This window comes from Ochlerotatus camptorhynchus, unplaced genomic scaffold (assembly GCF_037179485.1).
Source record: "Ochlerotatus camptorhynchus isolate MF236.1 unplaced genomic scaffold, CSIRO-AGI_Acam_v1.1 ptg000250l, whole genome shotgun sequence".
Taxonomy (NCBI): Eukaryota; Metazoa; Arthropoda; class Insecta; order Diptera; family Culicidae; genus Ochlerotatus; species Ochlerotatus camptorhynchus.
Genome location: NW_027040740.1, coordinates 162,229 through 186,857, shown reverse-complemented (window position 1 = coordinate 186,857; position 24,629 = coordinate 162,229). Strand labels below are relative to the sequence as shown.

At 37.4% G+C, this 24,629-nt stretch overlaps 1 protein-coding gene across 3 annotated transcripts in view; it reads right to left on the bottom strand.

The window, feature by feature from the left end:
• Positions 1–20,952, bottom strand: part of stan (Protocadherin-like wing polarity protein stan) — a 102,534-nt gene extending 81,582 nt beyond the window's left edge. For 2 of the 3 annotated variants that reach the window (XM_065226384.1, XM_065226383.1), the window contains exon 1: positions 20,126–20,851. The gene's annotated coding sequence lies outside the window, so the exon portion shown is untranslated. Of the gene's footprint in view, positions 1–20,125; positions 20,852–20,879 lie in introns of those variants that run through there. The other variant, XM_065226385.1, reaches the window with a different exon arrangement.
• Between the last annotated feature and the right edge of the window lie 3,677 nt (positions 20,953–24,629).

The following is a 24,629-nucleotide window of genomic DNA, read 5'->3' as shown; positions in this document are numbered from 1 at the left end:
CATAATCACTAAAACACTACCGCGTATCATGTGATGGATAGTACGCTGAACAGATGGCGCTAGTGTGCAGACGTCAAACGCAAGGGAACCGACCGTGCGCACCACAGGTGGCGGCACCACCAACCAAAAACACTCAAATTGACCGTCAAATGCGTATTCGATGAACAACCTGCGAGTGTTATGTCTGTTTGTCTGTGATAGATGGGTTATTAGGAAAGTACAACTACATTATAACTATTAGTCCAATGGATGAACGTTAGTTTTGGGGTCATGTTAGTGTTAGAATTTTGTTAGTATTGACCCATATTCAGCCCTGTCGGCCCCTCGAACACTAGTCGCGGGCAGTTGTTGTTAGGACATGCGACACTGTCACTGCTACTATGTTAGAGGTATGACCCGTCAAGTTTCGAAGTGCAAAAAAAAAACTGTTAGAACTTTCTTATAAATTAACTTTACACTCAAAGCAAACTATTTACCTTAGCATTACAAAAGCGAATTTAAAATTACTATTTTATTTTATGCTAATATTAAAATTATGATAAAACTACAATTTACGGCTCCGTGAAATTAACTCGCATGAACCTTTCAAATCAATGAACTGGAGAAAAACTACAATTTTAACAAATTCCAAAAAAAAATCATAGCGACACTTGACAAATCATCATCAAGCCCCTCATCCTTGGACATGGATAGCCCGAAAAAAAATAATTATAATAAAAGAACGAAACTATATTGATGCGTAACTGTTGAATTTCGAAGAGAAAAAAAAATATCGATTTTAAATGAAAAAGAAAATTCATGTGATGAGATCAATTTGCTCGAGAAAAAATCAGTTTTTTTTGTTAAGATGCTTAACAATCCCCATTTTTTTTTACTGTAAATTTTTCATATACCATGATTTTCTTTGTTGTGAATCATGAATTTCGTTGTGATTTTATGGTAATCAACAAAAATGTCCATGGATTTTTTTACGGGAGCACATTCGACTGCATCATGAGTGGTGCTGCCGCTTGCGACCGCTGTGTGAATAGAGTGAACGATGATGAAGACTGCATTGAATGCATGGGGTTCTATAATCAGGTGTACCATTTGAGATGCCTCAATCTGATCATCCCATTCCTTCGGATAGGTCGTGAGAAAAACAATGTGTTTTGGATGTGTGACGAGTGTTCTAAACTGATGAAGGTGGCTCGCTTCAAAAATGCAGTTTTTTTCAATCGGCAATGCTCCGCGGTTATCGGAAACCAACTGACCAGAATCTCTGAGTTGAAAAACGAAATGGTCAAGAACAACACTCAGGTTGCTCAACTTGCCGACATGGTAATCGCTTCAACTCCCTGTGTTGCTGGTCCAAACCGTGATCGCCCATCGAAACGCTGCCGAGATGATACAGAAACAAGACGACTTCTGGAACTAGTGTGATTGGTAACATCAAAACACTGGATGTTAACCATCCCTCGAAACTGTTCTGGGTGTATCTGTCATGATAGCAAGATGTGGTCGAAAAGCTCGTTCGTGACGGCCTGCAGACTAATGAACCAAATAATCATTTGTGAAAAAAGGTGCCGACCTTAGATCGATGAATTTCATTTCATTCAAGTTCGGAGTTCCTTTGGATCTCAAAGATGAAGCTGTGGACCCTACTCCAGCAATTCCCGTTAGTACTCCTACTGTTACACCTTTCGGGACACCAGTACCTCTCAGTACTTCTGTTCCTTTACGAGCCCTCAACACAACAGACGACGCCTAATCGCTTTATCCGAAGACATAGGGATGTCACCGAGACGCACCGTAGAAAGCTTGATGGAAGCCCACCTCAGTCCCGCCAACTGTAACCTGCGTTCATCGCAGTCGACTCGGTCCTGCGGGTGGTGGTGGAAAGGGGATCTTCCACCATGCTTGCACAGGCAAATATTTTTCCGATAAGAGCTTTTCACTGCCTGATGAGTTCTCCCACATTCAGATCTTCACGAATACTCCGATGCAAAACGTGGCTTTGCCGTCTTCTACTCTTCCGACGAAAGGTTCAACTTCTCAACCGGGCCGCAATGTGGAAAGCATTGTCTGCCGTCTCCGCTCATCACAGACGTTCCGGACCTGCGGTCGATTGCGTTCACTATGGCAAGTATCCTCTTGGTAATAGTAATGTACGTTTACTACCTGTCGCCTACGTGATTTCCAGGGACGTCGCTCCACCTAGCACGGATGTACGCCGGAAACAGGATATCATCATATACTACCAAAACATCGGCGGAACGAATTCTGACGTTCACGAGTACATGTTAGCTGTATCGGACCGTTGCTACGATGTAATAGTATTAACCGAGACATGGCTAGACTCTCCAACGTTTTCCAGTCAGGCGTTCGGATGTGAGTACGAGGTATTTCGCTGCGATCGAAACCCGAACAATAGTAAAAAGTCCGCTGGTGGCGGTGTTCTAATTGCTGTTCGATCAGAGTTGAATGCTAGAGCCATAGAGCACAACATGTGGAACTGCGTTGAACAGGCATAGGTAACTGTCAAGTTGAGCGATCGCACACTGTACTTATGTGTGATATACATCGCACCCGACCGAGTTCACGACATTGAACTTATCGAAACTCATCGTTCTCTCTCAAATACTATGCCATCGTATATCACCGATTGCAAAAGAGTTCGTGAGGTAATACCAGGCGGATACGGCAAGTTGTTGGGCTATCGTGTCTGCTGTTTAAAATCACCTTGGAAAGTGTGATCCGAAAAGCGGGGATAGGACACGAGTGATATGATTTCCAGGAAGTCGGTCCAGCTTCTTGGCTTCGCCAATGACATTGACATCATAGCACATAAGTTTGAGCCGATGACGGAAACGTTCATCAGACTAAACACCAACGGGATTCAACTCGTCATAATATACCGAAGACAAAATACATGAGAGGTAGATGTTTAATCTATCTTGATCAGTTGGTGGTCAGCATTTAAATAAATATCTTGAGAATTATTGCTACATTTGGGAAAACCAATTTCCCAAATAGTAATTTTGGTGCCATAACAGCCTTGTAATAATACTTGGGATCAGTCTATATGTCCATAACTTGTTTGTACAACTCATCTTATTCTGGTTTCCAGTTCTGATGTACTAAAAACAAACGATATTACATTCTAGTCATCGTGCATTGAAAAAAAAAAACAGACGCACATAGTTCAAAAAACTCTCACCTACATACGTAAAATATTGTGAAAACGCCTTTAAAGCGGTATTTTTTATGTAGGCCTACTTTTTGTAAATCATAAGTATTTGATGTCTAGGGCAGCATTTCTAAATATTATTAAAGGTAAAACTTTACCCACGAAACCCTCTCCCTAAGACGCTATATTTAAAAGATAAAATCGAGTGCATTCTACGCGGTGGGAACAAGACTAAGCAGAAACCTTAAAAAGTTAGTGCTTTGTAAACTGAGCTACCGGCCTAACTGCCCTGATGTTCTTCTGTAATCTGACAGGATATGTGAGAGTTTTTATTTTTCTTTTCATTATAGAAATACTCTGCGGAAATACACAACTAACCAACTATTAATTTCTTGAAACAATTCCACGCCAAATCGGTCAGTCACCAAACTTGACTATCTTCGATCTAGATGATACTTGGCACATATTTTCAGTATGATAGACCAAGTATTTTCCGCAAGAGAGGAGACCCTTTTGACTCAAGGGTAATTTTTGAAAAGGGGCTATGTGTTTTTGCACACATACTTTAAAAAAAATGTAGTTCGAAAACAGTTGGTTGTAAAAACAATTTACTAAGAAGAAGTTGTAGGAAACTAATAAGGCTTTATAAAAAAAATATACACGGAATTTTTTTTTTCGTTTTTTTACAAAAAAAAATAAAAATAAACCTCAAAATTCAAATAAAAAAAAAAACGTATTTTTGATTTTTTTTTATATTTTTTTAATAAAAACTTGAATAGAAAGCAAAAGTTTTGAAAACAACTCCAGGATGGACAAACTTTTAATAAAAAAGTTTTTCTAAGAGCAACTTTTAAGGCATTTTTGAAACTTTCATTATTTACGGCAAAATGTTCAGTTTGATGTCAGTATATGATAATAAAAATCATTTCAAACGATAGTGCTCATATCGATAAACTTCCTAAATGTAACCGTCTTCGAGATATTTCCAATTTACTTTCATCATAATCAATTTTTGCAGAAAATATGCCCTTTTCGTAAATTATACGTGATTGTCCATCAAATATGATAAGTTTTGCAAGATATGCATCAACTTACCCTTGCACCAATAGAATATAGGAAAATTGGGTTTAAACTTATAAGATAAATAAAGATAAATAAATGAAATATCCATGCGTTTTTATTTGCATCTTACATTTATTACTTTCGATCGTCTTTAATAATAATAATTTGTACATAAACCTTTTCGTTGGATATATTTTTATTTGATGAACTTTTGATTGGTATGTTTTTATATGTTATGAATGGTGCGTTCTTCGTCATTCGAAAATAGTTTCGCTGATATTTTATTTTCGGAAATCGGAACAATACAGTGATATTTTCTTATTTGGCCTTTTCAAAAATGCTTTTCCATTCTGTTCGTATTCCTCTTGTGACACAAAACAAAATAACATTTTTGTTAAATAATCATTACTCTTCTGGTTAGCCGCCCATGCATATAACTCTGCTGCACTTGTGATTGGATGTTCGTGTTTTACAGCCACACTTGCGTTCCTTGCCATTCGTTTTAATGTGCCACCAATCGCGTCACATGGTCCCTTGCCATGCGAAGTGCCATTCGACATCAATATTGTACTTCGTTTTAAATTTACAAAGACTGGGGGATGGGGATGCAGCTCCATCAGACATAAACATCGCTTTTTTTACTTTATTTTTGTTTGCAAAAAGGTCAGTAATTTTGAAATAAATACTTGCACCGCAATTGTATCGTGTTTTAAAACTTCAGAGATTACGATCAAACTTAAATTTTTAATTATACCTGATTCTGAATAATAAATTTAACTCATGAAAATGGCTTATTTTCTACAAAAAATTGATTTTGATGAAAGTAAATTTGAAATATCTCGAAAACGGTTATATTTAGGAAGTTTATCGATATGAGCACTATCGTTTGCAATGATTTTTATAATCATATACTGACATCAAACTGAACATTTTGCCGTAAATAATGAAATTTTCAAAAATGCCTCAAAAGTTGCTCTTAGAAAAACTTTTTTATTGAAAGTTTGTCCATCCTAGAGTTGTTTTCAAAACTTCTGCTTTCTATTCAAATTTTTATAAAAAAAATTAAAAAAAAATCAATAATACGTTTTTTTTTGTAATTTGAATTTAAAGTTTTATTTTTAATTTTTTTTTGTAAAAAAACGGAAAAAAAAATTTCGTGTTAATTTTTTTTTTTATAAAGCCTTATTAGTTTCCTACAACTCCTTTTTAGTAAATTTTTTTCTACAACCAACTGTTTTCGAACTACATTTTTTTTTTAAAGTATGTGTGCAAAAACACATAGGCCCTTTTCAAAAATTACCCTTGAGTCAAAAGGGTCTCCTCTCCTGCGGAAAATACTTGGTCTATCATACTGAAAATATGGGCCATGTATCATCCAAATCGAAGATGGTCGAGCACGATTTCAGGTTTTTTCAGCTCATTCTCTCATTATTGAGAAGGATATGATTGACTCAACACAAGTTTGAACTCAACAGCTTTTGTAAACAATAACTTCTCTCGGTGATTTCTCAATCCTTTGCCAAGAATGAGGGTTGCTGAAGCCACCACCATCGGTGGTGTCAGCACTGTAGCCTACAGTTGTTATGCTATGTTTATATGTGCATTGACGACACGTATGCGTTAAAAAATCTTGTGTGAATAATCGTTAATGAAACTAGAATTTTTCATGATTAGCTTGCCTAATTCAAAAAAATAATATGATAAATATTTAATTCCTACAAGTACGCGCTTGACAGCGGCGCCGGTAGTGTAGTGGTAAGCGTGATTATCTCTCACCCAGCAGGCCTGGGTTCAATCCCAGTCAGTGCCGCCGGGATGTTCTGAGGCATAACATCTCTGAATCACGCCTTCCTTCGGAAGGGAAGTAAAGCCGTTGGACCCCGGTTCATGAGTTGATGGGTCGATAGGTAGTGTCCAGGTGTGGGAGCTGCCTTCCTGGCGTCGGTAGCATTGGTGCTCAGCACGGAAAACATACCAAAGGAAAAAAAAAAGTACGCGCTTGTTGAACGCAACAAATCAAACATCTATGTGAACGGAGCATAATTTCTCAATGTTTGCATCAGCTGTCTTAGATTGGCAGATAATCGAGCCAAAGAACCAACAACTTTGGCTTCAAGCCAAATGTTCGTGGATGATGTTTCTGCCACCGGAGTGTGGTTTCTAGGAGTTCAAGGCAAACCTACGCAAACCAACATAACCATCGAGTAGGGAAAGACTTCCCCTACTCAATGGATATGTTGCTTTATGTAGACGTGCCTTGAATTCCTAGAAATCATCGAGAGAAGTCATTATTTACAAAGGCTGTTACGCCCTAATTCTAGCTCTATCTAGAAGTTTACAACCATGTGCAAACTCATGCGCTTGTGCAGATATGGGAGACGGCTTGCATAAAGGGCAGACGAATGAGATCCTTTACCTATTATGAGCGCTTCTTATATGCCTTTAACCTTACCAGTACCCACGCTTTAAAATAGACGAGTGGTCAAGACGCAGGCCTGATGAGGTTCGTGGTTCGAGTCTCGGTTTGCAGCGTTTTTGTCTTATATTATAATTTTATAATTTTACTCCGTGCACAAACGCAAAATTGCGCGTAAGTTCAAGCTGAACATTCGCTTTGATTTTTGTGCACAAGCTCAACATGGTACATGTTTTCGTGAAGACTGGTCACCGGACATTAGAAAATTGGAATTTTCTCGAAAATAAATCCTTTTCATAAGTTTCTCGTAATTCTACATCTACAGCGATACATTGTCGAAAATGTGCATAAAATTCTCTACAGGTCACCCGTTGACACCAAAAATGTTGAACAAACTGTTGTTATACAAAGGATGATTAAAAGAAGAATATTATATTCAATGTGGAAACATAACTATACTTTCAGCTTTCAGCTCATGTCTATAAACATTTTATAAAATTTTGTGCTATCAATTACAACATAGCACATACTAGCTTAACTAGAAATGTAAACAATTACATTAATCATTGTTTTCTTGCGACTTCCATAGACCCATGTCAACAAATTACACCATATTAAAGCATTACATTTTGTTGTTTGATGTCTGTGTGGGCATATATTGTTTAAGTAGAAACAGAAAATATTCTAAGGTAAGTTTACTCCGTTGACTTGCGCTGCAGCGTCCCATACGAATCTCACTTTGTTGGGTTTCCTTGGGTTCTTGACGACACACACAGGCAGATACCAGACGCGTTTGTTGTCGGTAGCAGCTAATTCGTCCGGAGTAGCTCGATGGCAGTAACCCTTTGTCACGTATTCATCCAGTTGATCATGTACCCGTACTTTCAAGACAGGATCTTTGACCAGTTTCCGCTCCAATGCTTCAAGTCTCCGAACAGCCATGGGGTAGCTATCCAGAAACTCTATGTTGTCCGATTTCCACAATAAGCCGGTTTCAAATCTGTTGGATAATCGACGAGTTGTGTCCTCCAGCAATCGTCACGCCCTTTGGTCCACTTCTGACTCCGGAATGGCAAACGCTGAACCAGCTCCAGCGTGAAATAATCGTTCAGTTGCTGATTCAATTCTCGATCAGGATCCGTAATAGCCGGTACGTGGAAATTTACTGACACTGCTAATGGTGAACGTCTCGCACTGCTACCGTATATCGTCCAACCCAATCTACATTTCAATGCAATGGGTTCATTTCGTCCACCTTCTCTAACTTTCAGTGGTATCCCAAGTCTTAGGTTAACCAACCCGATGAGCAGCTTCGGTTCCACCACCTCATAGTCGTCGATAGGTAATCCACGTAGGTGTGGATACTTTTCACTCAATACCCGCTACAGCAACGACTGTTTCGGAAGCAGGAGATGATCGACTGTACGATGTTTCTGCGGCTTGCCTTTCCCGGAGATCGAAACCTGTACACGTTTGGAGGTGCTTTCCTTGCGTGTGATGTTCCCGGTCCACTGTAGCGTCAATGGTTCTACTGGACCATCGATTCCAAGAGAATCTGCCACAGAATGATCCAAAAGTGTCGATGAGGATCCTTCGTCAATGAGCGCAAATATGGGTTGCTGCATACCATCCTTGTGTAGAATCACCGGGAGTATGCGAAAATACGGAAGCAGATCTTGATTACTGGTGTTCACGGACGAGTGCATTGGGTCACTAGATATTGGTGGATGCAGGAGAGAATGATGTTTTTCCCGACATGCGGCAAAGGTTATTCTGCCGTACGAAATTTAAGCGATTCTCGATGTTTCTTTTCCTGAATTCACTGCAAAAAAGGCAAAGTTTAACGGGTTTCTTTGATGGTTCATTGTTTTTTGAGTCCGATCAATACCGCCCTTCGGTTTCTCTACGGGTTTCTCCTTATTTCTCGGTCTTTCCGGTCTAGTGGTCGCGTTGAGCGGGACATCGAAACAAACTTCGCTTGCCGCTTGAATCAACTGTTGAATGAAGATTCCGAAAGTAGCGAGGGTGGCCGCCGAGTTGAGCAATTTATATTTAGCCCAGTCCAACTTCAGTTGCGCTGGCAGTTTCGGTACGAGTTCCTGCATCACAGTTGGATTGTTGAGATGACTTTTCTGTTTGGCCGCTTGTAGGATGAAGGACCAAGTTCTGGACGGCTAGTCCAAAATCAATTAATGTCTCTAAACGATCCGGCTTGGGAGAGGGAAGTCGTTGAATCCGCTCCAGCATAGAACCGATAATCAATTCCGGTCGGCCGAACCGCATTTTTAGGGTCTTTATGACGTGAGGCACCCCTTCAGGCATCAGGAGCTGAATACGAACGGTTTCCAAAGCGCTACCCCGTAGGCACTTTTGGAGCCGAACTTGATTTTCCACGTTCGAAAAGCCGCACGCAGCCGTAGTCTCCTCGAAAATCCGAATAAACATCGGCCAGTCTTCCGGGTTTCCGTTGAACGCTGGAAGATCCTTGCTCATAACCTAGCGTGCTGCGATTTTCAAATAAGCAGGGGGTACCAATAGGTTGGGTTGTTACGAACGTCGATTCTCATCGCCTAGTGGAATTTTTCGGAACCGGTGAGCAAGCTGAATTACTGGGTCTTCCGGTGCTGGTGCTGGTGATGGTGATGGCCATGGTGATGGTGATGGTCATGGTGACGGTGATGGTCCTGGTTACGGTTCTGGTCCTGGTACTGGTATTGGTGGCATAGTCCCTATTCGAGAGATCCTTCCACTCGTTGCCCTTCAATCAGCGCTGACCCTGCACCTTGCTTCCGTTGAATATTTTGGAGATTCTGGAACCCAAAACAACTCTGGGCCTGCTGTCTGACCAGTTCCTGGCGCTTCTCTATCGATTCCTTTTTAGCTGTGATTCCTCCTCCTGACGTCGGCGTCGCTCGTTGATTTGTCGTTGCTTTTTCTCAAACTCGAGACGGTCCAGCTCTTCTTTTTGTTTCAGCTCCTCTTCCTGTAAACGTTCCTGCTCTTTCAACAATTCCAATTGCACCTCAAGCACCGCCGATCGTACACTGGACGCTACGTTTCCACGCTGTGACAGTAGTGGTATGTCGACAGTCTTTTTAATTCGCCTGAGATGTCCTCCTGTTAGTCCGTTTGGTGGATTGAACCTTGGGATCCTTAACCAGTAGGGTTTTTTGCTGAGAGACGTTTTCATTCCCAGTGACATTGGACGAAGAAGATATGCCTTTAGCTTGACATTTCTGGCACATCCAGTGGCGACTTTCCACGCTTGAATCTACTCCTGCACATCCGAAGTGATACCAGCAACTGCAGGTGTCACATGCTACCATCGCATCTGCCGTATCAGGTCGATTACACGAGTGGCAATCATGACCGGAGGTTCCATCCTTACCCATCCTGACGAGGACATGATTCTTAAAGATTTAGTTCGAAAGACCAAGTCCGTTTAGCGCACTTTTATTAATGGCTTTAAGAATCTTGGTATTCGATTCCGGTTGCAAATAAGTTCGGATGTTTTCCTGCCACAGCCCTAGCGTTTACTAGTTTAGATTACTTAGGAACTTATAATAAACTTATAGAAAACGATGTAAATTTTTTATCAAATTCAATACTGATCACTCATAACTCACTTAATCGAATGAAACAATGAAAACTGCAACTAATGATAATCGTCGATCGTGACTCAGCTCCATTCGAATGATAGATGTTCAGGTTTGACGGCGAATAGACAGATCGCTCCGATTCGCCGCCTCGCTCACGTTACCGTCGGGTAGCTCACTAACTGCTGAACCGGGGGGTTTCGTCTGCTCGCCGTAACACTAGTGATATCGGCGGTGAAATGGAACGTGTTCGGTCGGAATCGGAAATCATGTTGAATTTTCCGAGGAGGTCATTCCAAGTGGATGGCTTCTATACTACCGTTTTTCTACTGACTCCTCGTTTTGCGTGACAGTTCATCGTTGTCGTCGCCGATGTTTAATTAATTCAATATCAACTCGATCACACGTGGTGTGTTGTGATTATGCGGGAACGTGATAATTTAGGTTCAGCTACGGTTGTGAATGCAGTTTTTTTTCAAGTTCTGATTTGTTCACCGAAGCCCAAAATTCCAGTTTTGAAGAAGTCTTGCAGTCTCTTCTATTTCATCTGTTGTATTGTTTGGTTCTATTTGTCGTTTAATGTTACAGGAAGGTGTTATAGAATAAAGTGTGTTTCCGTTCACCATACCTCATAGAATTAAGTTGTTCCCCTTGCATAAACGTGGAAGTGGCTGTCCGGAAAAGTTGATGAACACAGTCAAGCAGACTAGTTTTGATGAGATCATTCCATTTTCATCTATAAATTAGGAATTTGGAGAACATTGGAGGCATTTGGTGAGATCCTTCAATTATACTATATTATATAAACCATTCATTACATCACATATGATTGTTAAATTCACTCTTACGTAGCTAGGAGCGTTTGGTACGGTATGTTAACGCATTCTTCCACTGCTGTAGATTCACGAAATGCATCGCTGTTTAAATATATTTATTTAAACTCGAATCATCTCATAGAATCATCTTTGCGGCAAATGCAACGCAGGAGGCCTGGCCGTTTTGATGTTTTTATCATATCTCAGATATGCTGCAAACATCAATGTTGACAAGAAAAATGATTAAGCGTTATCTAACCTCATAATTTTGCTTTCTCGTACTGGCCTCGTTTGTATTAGATTAATTAGATTGAATTAGATGTATTCTGTTTCATGCATGTAAAGGTACGGATATTCTAGGTTTTGTACAGAGCTAATTGACCCCATTTAATGTTAATCTGGAACTTCTATTTATTATATATTCATATCAAAACCCTAAATAAATCTAATATAATGCCCTGTGCGGAATAACAGTCCCATCTTTGCTTGATTTCCTATTCTAATGGGATTGTTATACCGCACAGAGCAGTATACCAAATAGAAGTGTTTTCGAACCAATCTCGGAGCTCGTGGGTCAGCTTCATAACTTGGTAATTTTTACGGATTTCCAGAAGATCAGCTTGAAGAATTCACGAAAATAATATAATTTCGGGTTTACCAGAATTTATTATTTTATATATTTTTTTCTGTCTCCGATTCCACATTCCTATATCATTTATCAGAAATAATTAACAAATATATCCCTGAGATTCTAAGTCATACAATAAGTTCCCTGAGCTTCCATGATCCTAGGTATTTGACACTACACACTAATCCAGGCCTCTGTCGTTCGGTAAATTTGAACAACAGAACTGTTCGGTAAAAGTTTAAAAATCAGTGAAAAATCCAACTATTAAAAAAATTATCCCGAACTTGTACAGAAGTTGTTCAGTTTACCCCATTTATTGATGAAAAATAAAATTTATAAATTTTCTTGATTTCTCACGTGTAACGGTCATTTGAAAATTTTACCGAGTTGTTCTGCTGTTCAAAAACCCGGTAAATTCCTACCGACTTCGGTGATCTGAATTAAGTGTGTATGACTTTTGTTGATTTAAAAACAATATTTGATGAAATACTTCATTGTACAATACAACAATAAAATCTTTTAAGGTCTGACTCAACAATATTTGCACAGCTATTACAAGATTTTCTAAATTTGATCCGCGAAATCCGCGATTTTTCAAAAGAAATCCGCTACTTCAAATACTAATCCGTGACAAATAAGCTTATAAGCTGTTTTTGCATGCTCTCAACTTAGTGTTCTTTGAAGAACTTCCACATTTTAATTGAGAGCATTCTATGCCTCTACCACCCTATTTAGTGAAGATAAACACCCTTACATTATGAAATTCTAGTGAACCAAAGCGACCTAACTATTCTGAAACATTCTTTTAAAACAATAATAGATTTTAATTTGAAATGCAAATTAACTTAAAAATTATGAACATCAAAGTCTCAATAAAAATTTAACTTAATTTAATTTAATTTGGTGTTTTCATTTTTAAGAACAATAATACTAAAAAAAATTCTTCTTGGAGGTATTCCAAAAGAGTTTTAAATTTCTAATGAATTCCGAGAAATATTCCAAGGATATACCGGAGATAATTTTTAGAAAATTCAAAAGAGAGTTCCAAGGAAATTATGAGGAACATTTCAAAGAATTCCACGGGAAGTTCAGGAAAATACTAAGTGCATGCTCAGAAGAACTCCAAGTGATTTTATCAGGAGTATTTTTCGGGGAATTGCTAGTTTCATCGTTTCCCATTTGCCAGAGAGACGAACTTGATGCGTGAGGCATGTTCCTCGGTTTTTTACGATTAGGTGCCTACGAATAATGCATTATGATTTTTTTTTCATGTTGAAGCATGATTAGTTAAGCAAATAAATGTCGCGATCGAACATGCAAGCTTGGCACATGACCGATTAGTTTTTGATGTGTCCTTAACATGACCACCGCCCTGGTGGATGGTTTGACGCATAATCAGGGTGGCCCGGTGAAATATGAAGGATAAAACAGTCGTTTTAAAACGCAATAGAGTTCAGTCGAGATAACTTAAAAGATGTGCAATATTTATATGCTGGTAAAATCATCGCGTCAGTCATAGTTTACTTTGTGAAGTAAGGGGCAAGGTAGCCCAAAAAAACAAATTTTAAGGGTTTTGTTCCCGTCTTACGTAAGGACCAAATCGAAACAACGAACGTCGAGTAAAAGAAGAATTTGATGAAGGCATAAGCGCTTTTTCGTAGCCTCCAGGTTTAAAAGATCATCGGTTGTAGAGGCTTATTCTTGTGTGAAGGGTACCGCCGAGTTTGAGTTTGATTAAGTCCCAGGTCCTATCATATTAAGGAGGCTTATAGTAACATTGCTTGATTATCGTGTTTTGTGAAACATCGTCATCAACGTCATCGTCGGGGCCGGTTTTGAATGGTTGCAATAACAAAGCGATCGTAGTTTGTATGATGTGATATGAGGCGCTTGGTGGCATTAGAGCAACAATATTTGCTTACTGAGTAGAATATCATGAGTTTAATCTCAAGCTCCCCCCTTCCCCCCCCCCCCCGTCACATTCAAGATTCGTTAATCGCTTTATTTGTTAATGTGAATACATTGTAATAACAACAAATCGATGATTGGTGTGTTGTATTAAAAGGAGCATGTTTGCTTAGTGGCAAACGTTTTTGCTTACTGAGAAGAATACATCATGGGTTCAATCCCAAGCTCCTTCGCGTTATATTATCGTTAGGACATCAATTCAGCTTATAGTTTACCAAAACGAACCCTGCTGCAATTCCAACCCTTTTACCCAATATCCCAGTGATTCCGCGTGGAAGTGCAGGGGTGTTCTCGGCTTCCATCAAAGCGAGTGTCACATCAACACATTCCTATCAATTCCTTTCTTGACATGCGTTCGGGCGCGGCCGACGCTGGTATAGCCTAGTTTTTACACATTGAGGATGATTGCTAGTCCCAAGCATCATCTATTGGTTCTCTGTGTGATAACAGCTAATCTGGCAATAACAGAGTAGCAATCGAGGGCTACTACAGTATTTTTCGGGGAATTGCTAGAATTATTAATAACATGAAGAGCATTGCAGAGTTTAGTCAGGGAGTGTTCTGTAGAATTTTTTAAAGAAAATCATTATTATTATTATTATTATTATTATTCGAGAGTTTACGAGCTGCAGTCTTAATAGGCTATAACCTAGATAGTCTCTCCATATAATACACAATACTAACAGACGACTCGAGCTATGGTGCTCACTAGGTCACTGTAGCTTTTCAGCTCGCATTGAAATATGCGATAAGTGAATTTTAACCTACGAGTAACTCGAAAATAACAACTTTGGGCAATATAAGCATTATGAGCTTTTTTGTTGTAAATTTAATGTGTTTCAATATTAACACTATTTTAAAGATATTCGATAACTGTAGGTAGTATTTTGGAAAATACTTATTTTTTCAATAATTCATAACTTTTTTGTTTATGATTTGCCCAGGAAATGCACAGTGTCAGTAGGTATTATTTTATCTAAACTACAAAATAAATAAAAAAAATATAATTTAAAAAAATATGCAATTTGAGTAATTTTAATTTTTTTTTTTTTGATAATTTTGATTTTGTTTTTTGTAAAAAAAAAATATAATTTTTTACAGTGTATATTTTTTCTTGAAAGGCACAATACTTGTCCGCAACTTCTTCGAAGACACCATCTCAATCAAACAAATCGTTCGCAAGATATATGTTTTTCTATTGATGCGTATCATTTTTGCATAAGCCTTTTCAAGTGTTAGTCGTGTACAAAACTAGGGAACCAAATATCTAAAATGGCATGTTGGACAATCACAAACAACTGTGCAAAGTTGCAACATAATCGTAGAAGGTCGATCAAAAAATTTAAATAAAATTCGTCATTTGAAATGGAACTGCTGAGCACGCTTTTTCGCTAGCCATTAATTTTGAAAGTTGAGTTTTTAAAGATTTTATTCCGTGGCTTTTTTCAATTGCTGTTTTCGTTCACTCTCGCTTGTTGTCCCGTCAATTAACAACTATTGAGCTTTGTTTCAATTGCATAGCTAACATTGACATTAACTGCTGTTTACAAATGTAAGTACTTGAACACTAAGAAATAAGTTAACTCAAATGCTTTAACCGCATATATCAGAGAAACAATACCTACAAAAGATTAAAAGTTATTAATTGTCACATACCTCTAATTTTACTTATTTCCTAAACTATTCCTCTCCTTGTTAATCGGCTTAATGCTACTGGTCTGCTTGCGTTTTCTCATTGAAGTTCAAGACTAAATAGGAAGATTTATCCTACAACTTTAAAGGTTAGTTGCCTCCCTAAGCGGACCCCCGCATCCTAATTTTGTTGTTGTGTTCTGAAGTTTCTTATTTAAGTTCATTTGATGATTATGATATCTCATTAGTCTAATTTAATAAATTATTGAAATCTCTAATTCACCTAATCAATCATAACCCATGCTTTATTAAGTACCTGTACTTGTGCTTGTAATCTAAAACTAAACGTGTTTCAAGTACTTTCGATTTTGACCTATAAACTGTCCCTGCTTCCATAACATCCGGCTCCTCTATGGAATACCGAACAGCATACGTAACGCCCTCTCTAACGACCCGTCCACGGAAGCAGCCCTAATAGTTTTCCTAAAAGATGCTGTTCGATAAAATATAATCAATATATATACAATGACTACACTTCGAACATGGACACCACTGGAGTAAGCCTGGATATTACATGACGATTACCTGACTGCCTTCGACAACGACCACCGCCATTCACACCATGATCCGCCAACCACGCTAAGAACCAAGACAGGAACTATAATGAACTCTGTTTAAAAATACTCTGTACTAAGGGGACTCCCTTCTGGAGCTCCACCAACCTCTAGGAGAACCCCTTCTGGGTTCTCCAAAATCTCAACTATGTAATTAGGGAAGCCCCCTTCTGGGGCTCCCGGAGATGAACCAGCCTGCGGCTGAAAATCTCCTAAATAGAGATAATAATAATAAATTTTGACCTATACCTATTTATTATATCTTGGTTCGGCCCAGGTGACACCTTCAAGTGACTAAAATGCTTCATTTTGAAGTTAGTTCCCAAGCATATTTTTAAATTATATAGGGTATATGCTCCAACTATGCTCACACGCTTCCACTATGTCGCACCACAAAAATACGTATGGATATGTCCATTCTTGGCATACACAGTTGTACACACCAACTGCTCATTTGTAAATAACTTTTCACTCAGTTGTTGAAATTAGTTTTTCTTTAAAGTAATTGATAGATTAGGATTATAGCTTACTATAGATATGCAAAAAGTAGATAAATCTTAACATTTGAATCAACACTAATGAATTTTTACTCTTAAAGTCCGAAATGTGCAGCGAGCATTTCTCACTTCATTTTTACAACGCAAAAACAAATAAAGTTTATTACTAGAATTAAAATCTACTTTGTTTTATGTATCTATAACAAGCTTAAACTCTATTCTATCTACTGCTTCAAAAAGAACTATGTTTCGTCAACTCTGTGTAAAGTTATAAGCAAATGAGTAAATCGTGACCAAAACTATGTATGCCAAGCATGGGTATGTCACAATAGAAGTACGCCACAGTGGAAATCCCGAGCCATAGTTCAAACACTTATCCCAAATCAAAATGAAGCACATATAAGAATAGTTACAATATCATGTACAAAAATGGTGTTTATCATTATTCCCTTTTTTTTTTTTTTTTCCTTGATTTGTTTTCCGTCGATCTTGTTTTCCGTGCTGAGCACCAATGCTACCGACGCCAGGAAGGCAGCTCCCACACCTGGACCCTACCTATCGACTCATCAACTCATGAACCGGGGACCAACGGCTTTACTTCCCTTCCGAAGGAAGGCGTGATCAGAGATGTTATGCCTCAGAACATTCCGGCGGCGCCGACTGGGATTGAACCCAGGCCTGCTGGGGTGAGAGGTAATCACGCTTACCACTACACCACCGGCGCCGCTATCATTATTCCCTTAGTAATACTTCAATGAAAACAAAAAGCAATACATACATTATTTATAATACCAACTGTACTATAGGTATTTTGGTTATTTATTCAATGATAATAAATAAATGAAAAACGAAATTGAAAAGTGCACTTTTAGTCGTTTTCACGATGAGAGCGACTCTATCTAAGATGCAGGGAAAAATTTGCTCTGCTGTTGTATGCGCGCAGACTTAGTAGATAGGAGGAAGATTGAGAAAGATTTTGAAAATTTCCTGCAAAAAGGTGGAGAGCGATGCAAGTAGATGGATTTAGATGCAAGAGATGAATAAAGATTTCTCCTAGATTGATCGCTATCGTGAGATTTTTTGACAATCTTAAATTGAGATTTAGATGTGTCGCACCCCACGCGTTTTCCCTTAAAAAAATTGTAATAGAAATAGAATGTACATTATCTAACTAGTTTCGTCAAATTTAAGAGTGAATTGTGGCAAAACCCGCGGGTATCACACCTGATGTCAGTGCCTTTATATAAACGTACTACGACGTGGCTAGGAAATTAATGAGAAGAATATGGGATACCATCACTTCGGGCCACTGTCTTGGTCTCATATGCAGCATGGGGTAAAGCTCTCCCACCTTCGGCAAGGTGCTTAATCATGGCCTACGGGAGGGAGAATTTTTTAAAGAGAATTATGGAGGATATTATAAGAGAATTCAATTATTCCATCCTGGACACAGAAAAAGGATAAAGATTCAATGTTTGCCTACAGCATGGGGTAAAGCTCTCCCAGGATATTATAAGAGAATTCAATTATTCCATAAAAAAATTCCGAGATCCTGGACACAGAAAAAGGAAAAAGATTCAAGGTTTGGGGAAAGGCTTAGATTTTTTAAGATTTCATGCTTAGAAAATTGTTATGGATTTAGAAAAATCTTCAAGGTTCAAAATGTTTTATTTAAAATGAAATATTTCGGGCATAGAGGAGGGAAATAGGGAGAAGATTAAGGAACGTCAGAAGTTTTCAAGTTCCAAACCTAGCTAAAATATTCGAAATGTTGCGAACCTGAAATTAATCAAATGGCATTCTTTTAATTCTGGGATTTTGGCACTTTAGAAAGTTTCTAGATCTTAGATTTGGAAATCGAAGCTTTAAGGCTTTGATATTTTATGAGATTCTAGACTTGTTCAAATTAATTCTATGCTAAATATATGCTAAAATGCAAAACTTCAATTTTAATGGTTTTGATTGTAAAACTAACTGTTATGTCTTGAAATCGTTTGTGAAAATAAAATTGTTTTACCAAACATAACATATTTTTTAACGCAATTAGAAAACAGTTTTTTTTTAAACATGGAAATTACCCGAAAAGTTCTCGAAAAACTTGGAAAACGCATGAAATTTTATTTGGCAAAATGAGTGGTTGGTTGGTTGTCTTTATTAAGGAGATTTTCAGCCAGAAGCTGGTTCATCTCCGGTCAAAATGAGTAGACACCCTGCATAAAAACCAGCTAAAATGTTACTTCAGTTTAATTTTATTTAAATAATTTAGTAAGTAAAATCACAAGAAAAGATGGCAAAGGTATAAGAAACCCCGATAATTTCAAATAATATTCGTAGATAAACAACAGAGATACATTATTAATATTGACGCCAAGATTTGAGTTGGTTCTATTGGTCTGAACTTACTGACAAGTTCTTAACATCAGTTAAGTTAACTTTGGCATACCCTTATGTTAAAATGCGTGTCGATGCTGTGACATAGCACGCCTGTCCCGTTGCTGTGAAATGAGCTTGATCGCATTTTGCAGATTTCAATTCCAATATAAAAGTTTAAAATGTACGCCTCTGTACTGGTAACCTGTATGCAGATTTCAAACTTAAACTGATTGACTGGATGCGTCCAAAAACTCTGCTCTGTACATCATAATACACGACAACAAGAATATCGTGATATTTGTTCCTAAAAATTACCATAAATAATTCACACCATTAAAAATAATTTCGTATTTTTTGTGATAGCACATCAGTTTCGCAATTTTTACGAAAGTTCAAATCCGCGAAAATTGTTAAATTCGCGAAATCCACGCCTGTTGAAACAGCCCTGTATTTATTGTTGAATTCAACGCATTATTTTGATGAATGTTAGTTGCAACTAAAACTGGACTGCTCCAAAAATGCAAAAAGTGTGATAAAAGTGCACGTTTACGTCAAATCGTTTTGTTGTCTTCAGTGCACTTATTTCTTACTCCATAAGGAATAAGTGCACCGAAGACAACCAAACGATGTGACGTAAACGTGCACTTTTATCACACTTTTTAATAAGTGAAAACGCGCTTATTTGTCCAGTTTGGTGGGAAATGCATAATACATCTATCTGATTGTAAACAGCCACGCAGAATGGATCCTTTTGCGTTGCGTTGACGTAAATTTGACAGATAACCCATGGGTTAACTGTCAAATTAATGCAAACGCAACGCAACGGAGGCTTCCAAGGTCGCGCCCTGAAAAATACTCTCAACACAAATGATTCTTTGGCACTTCAACAATAATATCTACTCGAATTAACGCCACAATCCTATTCAATCCACGGGGGAAACAAAAATTATTTTATTTTAAGACAACATTCAAAAATAATCTTAATTCATAATTCAATTTGATTCGATTGAATCATAATTCGATTTGAAATGATACGACAGTTTCCTAAACTTTGATTAAATCGGAGAAAACACAATAATTCATATTTTATGTTTACACGGGTTATTGAGAAAATAATAATAAAAAAACCTTTATAGAAACTACATTGAATTCCGGAGCGATTTTTGGTAGAACTATTAAACGTAAGAGAGTAATAAGAAAATGTTATTAACCCATTTCATTGCCAAAATGGCACACGTTTTTTTCAAATAGCCCTTTTTCCAGACCCTTAAGTCTTAACAGGTTGAACCTGCAACATGGAACATTCAAACCGGTTTTTATCTGAGTATTGGTATGCTTATATTAGATGTACTTACGACACGGCATAGGTATAACGGCAAAAATAGCAACAAACTTGCTCCAGATAAGTATTCCGGAAGAATCTTTCCTTAACTTTGTTTAATCAATTTCTTATCAGCTCCAGAGAACAAACAGATGGTTGCCGCCCGCGGTTGTTAAGCTTCTTCTTCGTTTCTGTATCCAATGGCACTATACTGAAGATGCTTCAATTCGCTAAACTGCAAACCATAATAGTATTCTTCCTTTCCACTGCCACGCGATAATAACACAAGAATGCACTGATTTTTTTTTTTCCTGCTTTTCTCTTCATTCATTCATTAAACAAAAAAAAAGAAAACTTTTACAGTCGATTTGCGCTTGTATTGAACGCTTTTGATTTAATTGTTATTTCTCCTGCACAAGATCATTGACTCGCCGTGTATAGCGAAGTAGAAAATGAAGCAAAACGTGTATTTTTCTATCTTCTTTCACCTTTATCCCGTTTGTTCTTCAGCTTCAGCGTACACACAAGACGTAAACACCGAAAGCAACGCAACTGTTAACATCAGGTTTAACACGCACACACTTATACTTGGTATTCTTTTGCATGAATTTACCACTCACACAAATACAAACACTTCCAATTAGACCAAGCACTTTACTTTCCGATCAAGTCAGAAAAAAGGCTTTATTCTAAAAAATCGCACCTGTTTCGACCGATTTCCGATGCTAGTAAATTTATAAGTAAACATTTACTCTTAATCACAATAATCCGTAAACACTACCACTTACTTTTCTAGTGCAAATTGACCGAAATACTTCGACCTCTAGACGCCACCGATGTTACTCTCAAACTGATGAACCACTCCAACAACCCAACTCAATCAAGTACAACTCAGTCTCCTCTCTATCAACTCTCTCAGCCAGGGTTGCCAAAAGTAAATCTACACTCAAAGATAAATTAAATAAAAAAAGCTTAAAAAGTACACTGATAAATACTATTCTCATTTTGCTTGAAATTTAATCAATTTGACATTAAGCTCAGTTTAATCATATCGAATGATTAAAAATTAATCCTCTTTTTCTAAAAAATAAGCATCTGATATTAATCCCAGTTAAATCATGATTGATTAGATTGTAGATTTTCTATTTTTGAATAAATTTGAATCATTTTTGATTTTATTTTAATAAATTTTGATTGAATTTTACACACTTAAACAGAGACCCTGAGTTCGGTAAAAAAAATTACCGTCTTAGATCGGTAATGCTAAAAATTACAGATGTTTCGGTATTTTCTCGCTTTATTGCTGAAAACTGGAAATGAAATGACCGAATTTCGGTAATTTTATTTCAATTTACCGAAAACGGTAAACATTTTTACCGGCAGGTCTGTAAATCAGCTTCATCACTGACTTCGGTGAAATATTTTACTGAAGTTTCGGTAAACAAAGCGTTCCATTACTGAGTTCGGTAACGGTCTAGGTAAACGTCAAATCCACCATATTGTTATTTTCGAAATACATTAAAAGCGTTCGTGCTTGTGAAAAATAGAAAAGGTGAAATTATGGAGGCTGTTATGCAACCGAGCGATGATCGAATCGTAGATATTTTCCGTAAATAATTAATTTTCGTTATCTAAATAAATACCGATGTTGTTGCTTGTTTTTTTCTGTCGGTCCAAGTTCCATTCCCGTTGGCGACGATCTGAAAACAGCATTTGAAATCTTCTTCCAATGCTTCCTTGATCGTCGCCAACGGTTTTGTTCATTGGTGGTGCAATTTGCAACACTAACTTATTGATCACGACTGTAGCCAAATTTTTGCATGGGTTGCAGTGACCGCCACCTTGAAACCAAGGTTGCAAAGACTCATTTCAGCTAAAACAATGTTTTTCTAAATTATGAAATAATTAGATGCCATGATCAAATTTTAAATTGGTAGGATACAAGAAGAGGTTGCAAAGAATGTGTTTGACATATTAAACCTGTTTATTTCACTTCACGAGAGTCACAATCAGCGATTTTTCACAAACTCACTCACTCACTCACTCACTCACTCAGCGATCAGCAAATCGCTGATTGTGACTCATAGAAAGCAAAATTTACAGGTTTTATGTTTCCAACGCATACTTTGTAACCTCTTCTTGTAAGTTACAAGTAAAACATGCCATCATACCATCTTTTGGTTTTATTATTCCGAAAAACATTATTTTAGCTGAAATGAGTCTTTGCAACCTTGCTTGAAACAATATTAAAGCAAATTACAGTTGAGTCGGTGCCCTTTTTCAAATATTACAGATCTCTCGGTAATTTTCGATTTGCATATCGTCCTTAAAATTACAGTTCTCCGGTAAAGTCAACTACAAATCAAGCAATGCACATCGGTAAACGTTACCGATCGTTCGGTAAATTTGACAGCTAATTTTTTTGATCCAGTTAACAGATTTTTCGGTAATGTTCTAGATTACCGAAAACATTACCGACCGTTCAGCTGTTGAGAATTCGGTAAATGAATTACCGAAGTCGGTGATTTTTTCTAAGTGTGTAATCTTTTTTGACTATATATCAGTATTGAAAAAGAATAAGATTTATTACTGGAGAGATTATTTCGATTTTAATCATGCATGACTACTGCCGAAGTAATCATGGCTCGGACTCAATAAGGTGAAGCGGGAATCTGCATACTTTTTAAGCTTTTTTGATTTAATTTATCTTTGAGAGTATGCAGATTCCCACTTCACCTTATTGAGTCCGAGCCATGATTATTCGGCAGTATGGTCATGCATGATTAAATTCAAATTAATCTTTCCAGTATTAAATTTTATTCTTTTTGAATATTAATATATAATCAAAAAGATTAACATTCAATCAAAAGTTATTAAAATAGAATCAAAAATGATTAAAATTGGGTTCTTTAAGAGTATTGACACACGAGTGGAACTTTGGATCAGAAAGTGGCTCCACTTGTCATTTGCGAACACTAGCGCACCTACACACAAACAACAAAAATTGTATCAATAAAAATAATGCATTTTCATATTGAATGGTTGCCAAAATTCGTAGTATTAACTGCGAAAATATTCAAAATGAAAATTAAATTTTTTGTTTGAATGTGTTTTTTTCACTTTTGACTTGTAATTTTAAAAGTGCATTTTTTAAAAGGAAAGTTGTTCAACTGTCAATATACCTTTTCACATCGATTTGTTTACTAGCAGCACTGAAGTTTCAGTAGCCGTTTACTTCGCGCCAAAATGTATTGCGTTCATTTTTGCAGCAGCAGAACCGTCTCGGATATTGAGTGAGTAATTAATTTTAGAAATGTCGAAAAACGCTTCTTCAACACGTTCACATTTATTAAAAAATTACTTTTTTCACAGCCCCATTGATTCGTCTATGCTCCAGTCAATTTTTGAAACAGCCAGCACCAACATTGACATCGAGAACCTCATGTTTTGCTTCCGCCTACAGACATTTTATTTTATTCATCATCCTGCCTGGCCTCAAGAACGGATGGAGATCAGCCGGGAGTAGTGTGTATTCAACAAGCGATCGCGTTAGGTATTCTGTTGGGAAGTTTCAGAACATTAGCGCTTTCCCTGAACTCGTGCAAGAGTGAGTGAGGTTTTTTGTCTTGATTTGAGATGCTGAAAATTGATCTTGGTGTTTTTCGTTTTAGGCATGTCTTCATGGGTTTGTTCGCGTGTGGTCACTTTCTGCGCTAGTAACGTCGCTCATGGATAACGGAAGTAGAACCCAACGTAGGAGACTCTTATCAACCTATACTTATGCCGTCCTGGACATCGATGGAATCAAACTTCAACTGAAGAATCCCTGATCTCATCTTGGCTGGCGGGGCAGCTGTTCTGAGCTGAATGTGGTAACTATTTCCTGGAATCCGAACCTATTCGACTACACATACATCATTCATCAGCTGTGGCGTGGAGCCTACGTAAGACGCTTATACACGTGCCAGCACCGAACTGACATAATACATATATTTTTGTATTTGTAGATTTTTATTTATCAAATAAAGAAAATATTTGGATTTAATAATTATTAGAATTGAATACTAAAAATGATTTTATAATCTTCAAAATACTTAAATTTAAATTGAAAATGCTTTTAGTGTAAATCAAAACAGTACATATTATTTCAAATTTACCACATTTTCATGTCAAAAATTTGTTTTGAATTGAAAAGAACCCACTTTTAATTTCAATATGCCGTGCTTTTCATTTGACAGTATTACAATTCATCTTAAAAGTTTTAGCTTTTAAAAGTAGTGAGCGGAAAACTTTTAATTAGACAATTGGTTGACTTTAGTTTTGATAGCTAACCGCTTTCTACCAAAAAGAACCAACGCAAACTTTTAATTTTACTAATGGTTTTTTTTAATTTTATCAACGATTATTTTTTGTGTGTAGCGGTAGAAGGCATCTTCTGCCTGCAGTTGAGATAGGCAGCATGCTATAATAATGTGAGTGCACATAGAAAGCCCGTGTGGAACGCTACCACAACACATCGCTTGTTGAGCAGAAAAACG